The following is a 13,391-nucleotide window of genomic DNA, read 5'->3' as shown; positions in this document are numbered from 1 at the left end:
ACGCGCTAACCATTGAGCCACGGAAGCTCAGAAATTGAATGGTTGTCAGGTATTGTGGAAAAACTTTGCCTTTTTGCGTTACATTTGAGACTTCACAACACCGCTCCCGGGTGGGCTCGAACCACCAACCTTTCGGTTAACAGCTGAACGCGCTAACCAATGCGCCACGGAAGCCCAAAAATTAAATGTTCGTCAGGTATTGTGGAAAAACTCTGACTTTTTCCGTTACATTTGACATCCCATAACACCGCTCCCGGGTGGGCTCGAACCACCAACCTTTCGTTTAACAGCCGAACACGCGCTAACCATTGCGCCACGGAAGCCCAAAAAATAAATGTTCGTCAGGTATTGTGGAAAAACTTTGCCTTTTTACGTTACATTTGAGACTTCACAACACCGCTCCCGGGTGGGCTCGAACCACCAACCTTTCGGTTAACAGCCGAACGCGCTATCCATTGCGCAACGGAAGCCCAAAAAATAAATGTTCGTCAGGTATTGTGTAAAAACTTTGCCTTTTTACTTTACATTTGAGACGTCACAACACCGCTCCCGGGTGGGCTCGAACCACCAACCTATTGGTTAACAGCCGAACGCGCTAACCATTGAGCCACGGAAGCTCAGAAATTGAATGGTTGTCAGGTATTGTGGAAAAACTTTGCCTTTTTACGTTACATTTGAGACTTCACAACACCGCTCCCGGGTGGGCTCGAACCACCGACCTTTCGGTTAACAGCCGAACGCGCTAACCATTGCGCCACGGAAGCCCAAAAATTAAATGTTCGTCAGGTATTGTGGAAAAGATCTGACTTTTTACGTTACATTTGAGATCCCATAACACCGCTCCCGGGTGGGCTCGAACCACCAACCTATTGGATAACAGCCGAACGCGCTAACCATTGAGCCACGGAAGCTCAGAAATTGAATGGTTGTCAGGTATTGTGGAAAAACTCTGACTTTTTACGTTACACTTGAGATCTTATAACACCGCTTCCGGGTGGGCTCGAACCACCAATCTATTGGTTAACAGCCGAGCGCGCTAACCATTGAGCCACGGAAGCTCAGAAATTAAATGGTTGTCAGGTATTGTGGAAAAGTTATGACTTTTCACGCTACATATGAGACCCCACAACACCTCTCCCGGGTGGGCTCGAACCACCAACCTTTCGGTTAACAGCTAAACGCGCTAAAAAATGCGCCACGGAAGCCCAAAAATTAAATGTTCGTCAGGTATTGTGGAAAAACTCTGACTTTTTACGTTACATTTAAGACCCCACAACACCTCTCCCGGGTGGGCTCGAACCACCAACCTTTCGGTTAACAGCCGAACGCGCTAACCATTGAGCCACGGAAGCTCAGAAATTGAATGGTTGTCAGGTATTGTGGAAAAACTTTGCCTTTTTACGTTACATTTGAGACTTCACAACACCGCTCCCGGGTGGGCTCGAACCACCGACCTTTCGGTTAACAGCCGAACGCGCTAACCATTGCGCCACGGAAGCCCAAAAATTAAATGTTCGTCAGGTATTGTGGAAAAACTCTGACTTTTTACGTTACATTTGACATCCCATAACACCGCTCCCGGGTGGGCTCGAACCACCAACCTTTCGTTTAACAGCCGAACACGCGCTAACCATTGCGCCATGGAAGCCCAAAAAATAAATGTTCGTCAGGTATTGTGGAAAAACTATGCCTTTTTACGTTACATTTGAGACTTCACAACACCGCTCCCGGGTGGGCTCGAACCACCGACCTTTCAGTTAACAGCCGAACGCACTAACCATTGCGCCACGGAAGCCCAAAAATTAAATGTTCGTCAGGTATTGTGGAAAAACTCTGACTTTTTACGTTACATTTGAGACCCCACAACACCTCTCCCGGGTGGGCTCGAACCACCAACCTTTCGGTTAACAGCTGAACGCGCTAACCATTGCGCCACGGAAGCCCAAAAATTAAATGTTCGTCAGGTATTGTGGAAAAACTCTGACTTTTTACGTTACATTTGAGATCCCATAACACCGCTACCGGGTGGGCTCGAACCACCAACCTATTGGTTAACAGCCGAACGCGCTAACCATTGAGCCACGGAAGCTCAGAAATTAAATGGTTGTCAGGTATTGTGGAAAAGTTATGACTTTTCACGCTACATATGAGACCCCACAACACCTCTCCCGGGTGGGCTCGAACCACCAACCTTTCGGTTAACAGCTGAACGCGCTAAAAAATGCGCCACGGAAGCCCAAAAATTAAATATTCGTCAGGTATTGTGGAAAAACTCTGACTTTTTACGTTACATTTGAGACCCCACAACAACCTCTCCCGGGTGGGCTCGAACCACAAACCTTTCGGTTAACAGCTGAACGCGCTAACCATTGCGCCACGGTAGCCCTAAAATTAAATGTTCGTCAGGTTTTGTGGAAAAACTCTGACTTTTTACGTTACATTTGAGACTTCACAACACCGCTCCCGGGTGGGCTCGAACCACCAACCTATTGGTTAACAGCCGAACGCGCTAACCATTGAGCTACGGAAGCTCAGAAATTGAATAGTTGTCAGGTATTGTGGAAAAACTCTGACTTTTTACGTTACATTTGAGATCCCATAACTCCGCTCCCGGGTGGGCTCGAACCACCAACCTTTCGGTTAACAGCCGCACGCGCTAACCATTGCGCCACGGAAGCCCAAACAATAAATGGTCGTCAGGTATTTTGGAAAAACTTTGGCTTTTTACGTTACATTTGAGAACCCATAACACCGCTCCCGGGTGGGCTCGAACCACCAACCTTTCGTTTAACAGCCGAACGCGCTAACCATTGCGCCACGGAAGCCCAAAAATTAAACGTTCGTCAGGTATTGTGGAAAAACTCTGACTTTTTACGTTACATTTGAGATCCTATAACACCGCTACCGGGTGGGCTCGAACCACCAACCTATTGGTTAAAAGAAGAACGCGCTAACCATTGAGCCACGGAAGCTCAGAAATTAAATGGTTGTCAGGTATTGTGGAAAAGTTATGACTTTTCACGCTACATCTGAGACCCCACAACACCTCTCGCGGGTGGGCTCGAACCACCAACCTTTCGGTTAACAGCTGAACGCGCTAACCATTGCGCCACGGAAGCCCAAAAATTAAATGTTCGTTAGGTATTGTGGAAAAAACTCTGACTTTTTACGTTACATTTGAGATCCCATAACACCGCTCCCGTGTGGGCTCGAACCACCAACCTTTCGGTTAACAGCCGAACGCGCAATCCATTGCGCCACGGAAGCCCAAAAAATAAATGTTCGTCAGGTATTGTGGAAAAACTTTGCCTTTTTACGTTACATTTGAGACTTCACAACACCGCTCCCGGGTGGGCTCGAACCACCAACCTATTGGTTAACAGCCGAACGCGCTAACCATTGAGCCACGGTGTTGTGATTAATAAGGTAACACTTTATAAAGTCTAATTGAGTTTATTGTTAACAGGTCAGTAGCACATTGTATAATGATAAGATAATCCTAGCTCTTTCCGACTCGGGCTCACTCGCCCGTACCACGTGATCATCCCTAGCGCCATCTATTAAAGTTCACGATAGGCTATTACATAACATCTTTCTCTTCCAATATTTTACAAATACATTTAAAATCTTTTACTGAATCTTTAAAATTAAAGCCATTGTGTAACATCTTTCTCTGTCAATATTTTGCAAATACATTTTAAAATCTCTAACTTATTCCATCATTAATATTTTAACAATATACCATACACTAGTCTATTTTACAATTAATATTTCAATATTTCATGTTTACAATTTCTTCTATATTATTTAAAACGTAGCGGCGGCTGAGTTATCCGTCCGCTTCTTGTCCTTGTAATGGTGTCGCCTGCGTTGTTTAATGCTAAATGTGGTGTGAACGCAGGTTGTTTAGGAGGTCCTTTGCATGCCATTGGGGACATCAAATTGGCTGTCGATAGTGGTGCGAGTCGTTGTGAGTTTCCTGGCACTGTTGGATAGGTCTTCCTTAGGTTTGGTTCGTGTGATGGTGGTAATGATATTTGTTGTGGACTTTGTGGTTTGTCCTGTGTCTGTAATCCGTTTGTTGGCTGAACTTCTTCATTTGTCTGCGATATCTGTCCTGTTTCCCTGCCATTAGGATTTTCTATTTGGAGAGTGGTCCGCTGGAATCGTTTCGATGGCACTATTGTCTGTGCCATACTTATATTGCTTGTTTGTTCAGTATATATTGGTTGTCTCGTTTTACTGATAGGCCGGTCAATTGTCGGGGCTGTGGTTGGTCTCAGATGTATCCGATTTCGGCGCAGCTGTTTACCATCGTTTGTTAGGATGATGTAAGATTGAGGTTCGGGCCCTTTTTCGATAATCCTAGCTGGAAGCCAGTTTCTATGGTTAGCCTGATAGTGTATAAGCTGTCCTTGATGTAACGGTGGTAGATTTTTTGTTGCTTTTGCGTTGTACTGGGATATCATATCGTCTTGTTGCTTTCGAAGTTGGTGCCGTGTGTCTCGGAGCGTATAGTGCGGCTCCAGGGCATAGTTTGTTGTTGTCATTGGAGTTCTTAGACGGCGTCCCATACTAAGTTCGGCTGGGGAAGGTAGGTTGGTTTTTGGCGTTGTACGATATTCGAGAAGAACCTGCTGTAGGCCTTTGCCTTCCTGTTGTGCCTTAATAAGGGAGTTTTTTATTGTCTGAATGGCCCGTTCAGCCATACCATTAGATCGAGGGTAATGTGGCGAAGATGTTACATGGTCCACTCCCCATTGTAGCATAAACTGTTTTAGTATGGCGGAGTTAAAAGGAGGACCATTGTCCGAAATAATGCGTTGAGGGGGGCCGTAACGAGCGAATTGAGCGTCCAGAAAGACCATGACCGCTTGTGTAGTTGTCAGAGACATTTCTTGTACTTCTATGTATTTAGAAAAGTAGTCCACCAGTAATATGTACTTCTGAGAGTTCACTTGAAACAAATCCATGCCGGCAAGTTCCCATGGTAGGGTCGGTATCGGATGAGGTGTTAACGGAAGTTTTTGGTTTGCGCTCGCTCTGTTGTTGCATATATCACATGCTTGTATGAACTCTGTTAAATCCCGAGTAAGAGATGGCCAGAAAACATTGATCTTTGCTTTTGCGATACAGGAGTTGATACCTTGGTGTGTATTATGTATTTTCTTCATGATTTGCGTCCGCATAGCTTTAGGGATTACCAAGGTAGCTCCTCGAAACAGCAGGTCGTCCTGCGTGTAAAGTTCTTCTTGGTGTGGCCAGTAAGGCCGCATTTCAGGGGCGAGCATTTTCACAGTGCGGGGCCAGCCTTTCTGTGATAATTCTATTACCTTTACTAAGGTCTCATCTTGATTTGTGGCCATTTTGTATTGCGCTAGTTCGTTTGTTGGTATTGCAGTGATGACATGAACTGCTGTGTGTGGTCCTTCTAGATTAGTCGTATCAATGAGTTGATGTTGTTGCGGGGCTCTTGATAGCATGTCCGCTATGTGCAATTGTGGTCCAGGGACATATACTAGTTTAATTTGATAACGAAAAAGTCTCATTAGTAACCTTTGTAAGCGTGGAGATATTAAATGGAGCGGTTTTTTCGAAAGTCCAATAAGGGGATTATGATCTGTATGGACGGTGATAGGAGTGCCGGCCACATAGTAGTGAAAATGTTCACATGCGAATACGATGGCTAAGAGTTCCTTTTCGATTTGGGCATATCTTGATTGGGTGAGATTGAAAGAAGTCGACGCGTATTCGACTGGGTGCGAGTCTTGCATTAAGACAGCTCCTGCGCCTATCTGGCTTGCGTCAACGGAGAGAATAATTGGAGCTTGAGGATTAAAAAATGCTAGGACCGGTGTTGTAGAGGCGAATTTTTTAAGTTGGTCATAATGTTGTTGGTGGTCTGGCTCCCACGTGAAGACCGCTTCTTTCTTCAATAGTGTTCTCAAGGGTGCCGTGTGCTGATTGGCTTCAGGGATGAATTTAGCAATGTAATTTATCATCCCTAGGAAACTCTGTAAGGCAGCTTTGTCACGTGGAGGTGGAAGGAAGCAAATGGCGGTGGTTTTCTTAGGATCAGCCTCAATTCCCACGGCACTTATGATATGACCCAAATAGTTTATTTTAGGAACGGCCAATTGCATTTTTGTGGAATTAAACTTCAATCCCGTCGTGATAGCGCGATCAAATACTTTTATGAGAGTATCCGTATGGCGTGTGATGTCAGCATCGGCAATTAGGAAGTCGTCTGTAGAAATGTAGACGTTAGGGAAGTCTCTCATAGGATATAGTGAGCGCATTGCATGTTGACAAATTTCAGTACCCGTGACGATACCATAAGGTAAACGGGTAAACCGGAAACGTCCATAAGGTGTGGCAAATGTGCAGAGTTTAGAACTTTCTTCAGTGAGTTTAATTTGCCAAAAGGCACTCTGAGCGTCCAGTACGGTGAAGATATTAGCTCCCCGCAGTTGTGAAAATATCTCCTGTGTGGTCGGAAGAGGATATGGTTGTCGTTTTATGGAAGTGTTAAGTTTCCTGGGGTCCAGGCATATACGGACTTTGATTTGGTTTGAATCGGGACTTGGTTTAGGTACTACCACCATTGGGTGGACCCAGTCTGTCGGTTCCGTAACGGGGATAATTATACCTTCCTGTTGCATACGTTGAAGTTCAGTGTGTACTGCGTTCCGATATGCAAAAGGTATTTGATGGGCCGCTGAAATGGATGGTACCGCATTAGGTTTGAGTTCTATGGAATATTCACCTGGGAGTTGTCCTATGGCGTCAAAACATTCGTGATATTGCTGTATGACGGCTTGAGGTTGAATCAGAAGTGAGTCAACGTTGGCGGTAATCATATCCTTGTGGGGCAATGGGAGTATTTGTCCATTTGGCGGCTTTCTGAAAATCAGCCCTAATCCCATTGAAGCCTTGGCGCCAAGGATGGGAGTGCGGGATTCTCTTGAAATATAGAACGGAAATGTAGCCTTGGCGTTAAGTGTAGAACAGGGTATCATGGTGACTCCTATCATTGGGACCATATGACCCGAGTAGGCTGTGATTGTATGCAAGGGAGGCGAGATGGGTGGTCGTTCCGGAAGGGAGTTGTACATTTGTTCCGTTATGATATTTACTTGCGATCCCGTATCCACTTTGAAAATGGTGGGGGAGTCATACAGATAGACCTGGTCATATATCTCATCTTTATCCTGAGCCAAGGTATGTAGTGTGAGGCAGGACGGAATAGGAAGATTCCCTGCCGAAAGCGGCTGTAATGTGAGGCTGTATGTGACGTAATCGTCGGTGTATTCCTGGTTCTGTCCCCAAAAGGGCTCCATGGGCACGTTGGGATCGTAGTGTTCTTCGGTGTCATTGGAATCTTCTGTATCATAATCTGTATAGTATATATCAGGCGGTGGATGTCGTTGGTAATCTTCATTCACTGGTAAAGGATGTGTACTATGAATTGCGTGAGTAACCCGGCAGCGGCTAGCCCAATGGCCGCGAATACCGCAACGCACACAGGAAGTAGTCTGGGCAGGGCAGGGACGATGATCATGAGAGGTGCCACATCGAGAACAGCGTGGTGATGTGTTGTACGGGTGCGAATGGTGGGGTGGCCCGGGGCGAAATTGAGTCGAATGGTTGTGATGGCGTCCCGAGAAACGAGTATGTCCATAACGTGGTTGTGACGTGAGTGGCCTCCGCGTGCGGGTGCGACCTGAAGGGCGGTAGGCGTTCATCTTGTTTTGTCGGTGAATGACATCAATGTTGCTTGTAGGTTGTGTATGAGAGTCTCGATTTTGATGGCTGGACATTGCCCCGGCATAAACGGTGGAACTTTCATCAGCCTGACATATCTGCATGGCTTCACGTAATGTCAAACGCGGTATTGTAAGAAGCTTTTTGCGTATTATTTCGGATCTAACACCCTTAACAATCATTAAAGTGATGATGTCATCATGTAGAGTACCTAATTCACAGTTTTGGGCCTTGGTCCGCACGTCAATAAGGAATTCATCAAATGTCTGTGCTTGAGTTTGTGTTGTCGATAACAGCATGTATCGCAAGTAGGTTACATTCTTATAGGGTGCGTAATACGCGTCGAGTGCGGCAAAAATCACAGGTAGGGTTAGTGCATCTCCAGTTTCGGGTATCGTTAACGTGTTATATATGCGTCGGCCAGCCGGGCCTAATATATGCAGAAACGTGGCTCTTTGTCGAGATACAGTCTCTATGCCTAAATTCGCAGCAGTCGCATAGATTTCAAAACTTTCTTTATACTCACGCCAGGCCGAGGCTGGATCCGCGCCTGGCACAAATTGCGTTGGGCCTTTGAAACTTGTCATTATTATTAGGGGTCCAGGGATCGTTTTTCGTCGCTAATCTATTGAGCGGAGGGGTACAGTACGTTTGTAATTTCTATCCCACCTCTATCACCATGTTGTGATTAATAAGGTAACACTTTATAAAGTCTAATTTAGTTTATTGTTAACAGGTCAGTAGCACATTGTATAATGATAAGATAATCCTAGCTCTTTCCGACTCGGGCTCACTCGCCCGTACCACGTGATCATCCCTAGCGCCATCTATTAAAGTTCACGATAGGCTATTACATAACACACGGAAGCTCAGAAATTGAATGGTTGTCAGGTATTGTAGAAAAACTCGGACTTTTTACGTTACATTTGAGATCCCATAACACCGCTCCCGGGTGGGCTCGAACCACCAACCTTTCGGTTAACAGCTAAACGCGCTAACCATTGCGCCACGGAAGCCCAAAAATTAAATGTTCGTCAGGTATTGTAAAAACTCTGACTTTTTACGTTACATTTGACATCCCATAACACCGCTCCCGGGTGGGCTCGAACCACCAACCTTTCGTTTAACAGCCGAACACGCGCTAACCATTGCGCCACGGAAGCCCAAAAAATAAATGTTCGTCAGGTATTGTGGAAAAACTTTTCCTTTTTACGTTACATTTGAGACTTCACAACACCGCTCCCGGGTGGGCTCGAACCACCAACCTTTCGGTTAACAGCCGAACGCGCTAACCATTGAGCCACGGAAGCGCCAGAAATTGAATGGTTGTCAGGTATTGTGGAAAAACTTTGCCTTTTTGCGTTACATTTGAGACTTCACAACACCGCTCCCGGGTGGGCTCGAACCACCAACCTTTCGGTTAACAGCTGAACGCGCTAACCAATGCGCCACGGAAGCCCAAAACTTAAATGTTCGTCAGGTATTGTGGAAAAACTCTGACTTTTTCCGTTACATTTGACATCCCATAACACCGCTCCCGGGTGGGCTCGAACCACCAACCTTTCGTTTAACAGCCGAACACGCGCTAACCATTGCGCCACGGAAGCCCAAAAAATAAATGTTCGTCAGGTATTGTGGAAAAACTTTGCCTTTTTACGTTACATTTGAGACTTCACAACACCGCTCCCGGGTGGGCTCGAACCACCGACCTTTCGGTTAACAGCCGAACGCACTAACCATTGCGCCACGGAAGCCCAAAAATTAAATGTTCGTCAGGTATTGTGGAAAAACTCTGACTTTTTACGTTACATTTGAGATCCCATAACACCGCTACCGGGTGGGCTCGAACCACCAATCTATTTGTTAACAGCCGAGCGCGCTAACCATTGAGCCACGGAAGCTCAGAAATTAAATGGTTGTCAGGTATTGTGGAAAAGTTATGACTTTTCACGCTACATCTGAGACCCCACAACACCTCTCCCGGGTGGGCTCGAACCACCAACCTTTCGGTTAACAGCTGAACGCGCTAAAAATGCGCCACGGAAGCCCAAAAATTAAATGTTCGTCAGGTATTGTGGAAAAACTCTGACTTTTTACGTTACATTTGAGACCCCACAACACCTCTCCCGGGTGGGCTCGAACCACCAACCTTTCGGTTAACATCTGAACGCGCTAACCATTGCGCCACGGAAGCCCAAAAATTAAATGTTCGTCAGGTATTGTGGAAAAGATCTGACTTTTTACGTTACATTTGAGATCCCATAACACCGCTCCCGGGTGGGCTCGAACCACCAACCTATTGGATAACAGCCGAACGCGCTAACCATTGAGCCACGGAAGCTCAGAAATTGAATGGTTGTCAGGTATTGTGGAAAAACTCTGACTTTTTACGTTACACTTGAGATCTTATAACACCGCTTCCGGGTGGGCTCGAACCACCAATCTATTGGTTAACAGCCGAGCGCGCTAACCATTGAGCCACGGAAGCTCAGAAATTAAATGGTTGTCAGGTATTGTGGAAAAGTTATGACTTTTCACGCTACATATGAGACCCCACAACACCTCTCCCGGGTGGGCTCGAACCACCAACCTTTCGGTTAACAGCTAAACGCGCTAAAAAATGCGCCACGGAAGCCCAAAAATTAAATGTTCGTCAGGTATTGTGGAAAAACTCTGACTTTTTACGTTACATTTAAGACCCCACAACACCTCTCCCGGGTGGGCTCGAACCACCAACCTTTCGGTTAACAGCTGAACGCGCTAACCATTGCGCCACGGAAGCCCAAAAATTAAATGTTCGTCAGGTATTGTGGAAAAACTCTGACTTTTTACGTTACATTTGAGATCCCATAACACCGCTACCGGGTGGGCTCGAACCACCAACCTATTGGTTAACAGCCGAACGCGCTAACCATTGAGCCACGGAAGCTCAGAATTTAAATGGTTGTCAGGTATTGTGGAAAAGTTATGACTTTTCACGCTACATCTGAGACCCCATAACACCGCTTCCGGGTGGGCTCGAACCACCAATCTATTGGTTAACAGCCGAGCGCGCTAACCATTGAGCCACGGAAGCTCAGAAATTAAATGGTTGTCAGGTATTGTGGAAAAACTCTGACTTTTTACGTTACATTTGAGACCCCACAACAACCTCTCCCGGGTGGGCTCGAACCACAAACCTTTCGGTTAACAGCTGAACGCGCTAACCATTGCGCCACGGTAGCCCTAAAATTAAATGTTCGTCAGGTTTTGTGGAAAAACTCTGACTTTTTACGTTACATTTGAGACTTCACAACACCGCTCCCGGGTGGGCTCGAACCACCAACCTATTGGTTAACAGCCGAACGCGCTAACCATTGAGCTACGGAAGCTCAGAAATTGAATAGTTGTCAGGTATTGTGGAAAAACTCTGACTTTTTACGTTACATTTGAGATCCCATAACTCCGCTCCCGGGTGGGCTCGAACCACCAACCTTTCGGTTAACAGCCGCACGCGCTAACCATTGCGCCACGGAAGCCCAAACAATAAATGGTCGTCAGGTATTTTGGAAAAACTTTGGCTTTTTACGTTACATTTGAGAACCCATAACACCGCTCCCGGGTGGGCTCGAACCACCAACCTTTCGTTTAACAGCCGAACGCGCTAACCATTGCGCCACGGAAGCCCAAAAATTAAACGTTCGTCAGGTATTGTGGAAAAACTCTGACTTTTTACGTTACATTTGAGATCCCATAACACCGCTACCGGGTGGGCTCGAACCACCAACCTATTGGTTAAAAGAAGAACGCGCTAACCATTGAGCCACGGAAGCTCAGAAATTAAATGGTTGTCAGGTATTGTGGAAATGTTATGACTTTTCACGCTACATCTGAGACCCCACAACACCTCTCGCGGGTGGGCTCGAACCACCAACCTTTCGGTTAACAGCTGAACGCGCTAACCATTGCGCCACGGAAGCCCAAAAATTAAATGTTCGTTAGGTATTGTGGAAAAAACTCTGACTTTTTACGTTACATTTGAGATCCCATAACACCGCTCCCGTGTGGGCTCGAACCACCAACCTTTCGGTTAACAGCCGAACGCGCAATCCATTGCGCCAAGGAAACCCAAAAAATAAATGTTCGTCAGGTATTGTGGAAAAACTTTGCCTTTTTACGTTACATTTGAGACTTCACAACACCGCTCCCGGGTGGGCTCGAACCACCAACCTATTGGTTAACAGCCGAACGCGCTAACCATTGAGCCACGGAAGCTCAGAAATTGAATGGTTGTCAGGTATTGTAGAAAAACTCGGACTTTTTACGTTACATTTGAGATCCCATAACACCGCTCCCGGGTGGGCTCGAACCACCAACCTTTCGGTTAACAGCTAAACGCGCTAACCATTGCGCCACGGAAGCCCAAAAATTAAATGTTCGTCAGGTATTGTAAAAACTCTGACTTTTTACGTTACATTTGACATCCCATAACACCGCTCCCGGGTGGGCTCGAACCACCAACCTTTCGTTTAACAGCCGAACACGCGCTAACCATTGCGCCACGGAAGCCCAAAAAATAAATGTTCGTCAGGTATTGTGGAAAAACTTTTCCTTTTTACGTTACATTTGAGACTTCACAACACCGCTCCCGGGTGGGCTCGAACCACCAACCTTTCGGTTAACAGCCGAACGCGCAATCCATTGCGCCACGGAAGCCCAAAAAATAAATGTTCGTCAGGTATTGTGTAAAAACTTTGCCTTTTTACGTTACATTTGAGACTTCACAACACCGCTCCCGGGTGGGCTCGAACCACCAACCTATTGGTTAACAGCCGAACGCGCTAACCATTGAGCCACGGAAGCTCAGAAATTGAATGGTTGTCAGGTATTGTGGAAAAACTTTGCCTTTTTGCGTTACATTTGAGACTTCACAACACCGCTCCCGGGTGGGCTCGAACCACCAACCTTTCGGTTAACAGCTGAACGCGCTAACCAATGCGCCACGGAAGCCCAAAACTTAAATGTTCGTCAGGTATTGTGGAAAAACTCTGACTTTTTCCGTTACATTTGACATCCCATAACACCGCTCCCGGGAGGGCTCGAACCACCAACCTTTCGTTTAACAGCCGAACACGCGCTAACCATTGCGCCACGGAAGCCCAAAAAATAAATGTTCGTCAGGTATTGTGGAAAAACTTTGCCTTTTTACGTTACATTTGAGACTTCACAACACCGCTCCCGGGTGGGCTCGAACCACCGACCTTTCGGTTAACAGCCGAACGCACTAACCATTGCGCCACGGAAGCCCAAAAATTAAATGTTCGTCAGGTATTGTGGAAAAACTCTGACTTTTTACGTTACATTTGAGATCCCATAACACCGCTACCGGGTGGGCTCGAACCACCAATCTATTGGTTAACAGCCGAGCGCGCTAACCATTGAGCCACGGAAGCTCAGAAATTAAATGGTTGTCAGGTATTGTGGAAAAGTTATGACTTTTCACGCTACATCTGAGACCCCACAACACCTCTCCCGGGTGGGCTCGAACCACCAACCTTTCGGTTAACAGCTGAACGCGCTAAAAATGCGCCACGGAAGCCCAAAAATTAAATGTTCGTCAGGTATTGTGGAAAAACTCTGACTTTTTA

At 46.2% G+C, this 13,391-nt stretch overlaps 2 non-coding genes across 2 annotated transcripts; both read right to left on the bottom strand.

Annotated features, from left to right (window-relative positions):
• Positions 1-691: 691 nt before the first annotated feature.
• On the bottom strand, positions 692-764 carry TRNAN-GUU (transfer RNA asparagine (anticodon GUU)). The gene has a single exon. It is a non-coding gene; the product is annotated as a tRNA-Asn (tRNA).
• Positions 765-1,426: 662 nt separating this feature from the next.
• TRNAN-GUU (transfer RNA asparagine (anticodon GUU)) lies at positions 1,427-1,499 on the bottom strand. The gene has a single exon. It is a non-coding gene; the product is annotated as a tRNA-Asn (tRNA).
• Positions 1,500-13,391: the final 11,892 nt, after the last annotated feature.

This window comes from Phalangium opilio, unplaced genomic scaffold, assembly GCF_054372755.1.
Source record: "Phalangium opilio isolate 3A_F unplaced genomic scaffold, DU_Popi_V2 ptg000505l_1, whole genome shotgun sequence".
NCBI lineage: Eukaryota > Metazoa > Arthropoda > Arachnida > Opiliones > Phalangiidae > Phalangium > Phalangium opilio.
The sequence above is the reverse complement of the archived record's forward strand: the minus strand, read 5'-3'. Positions and strand labels throughout refer to the sequence as shown.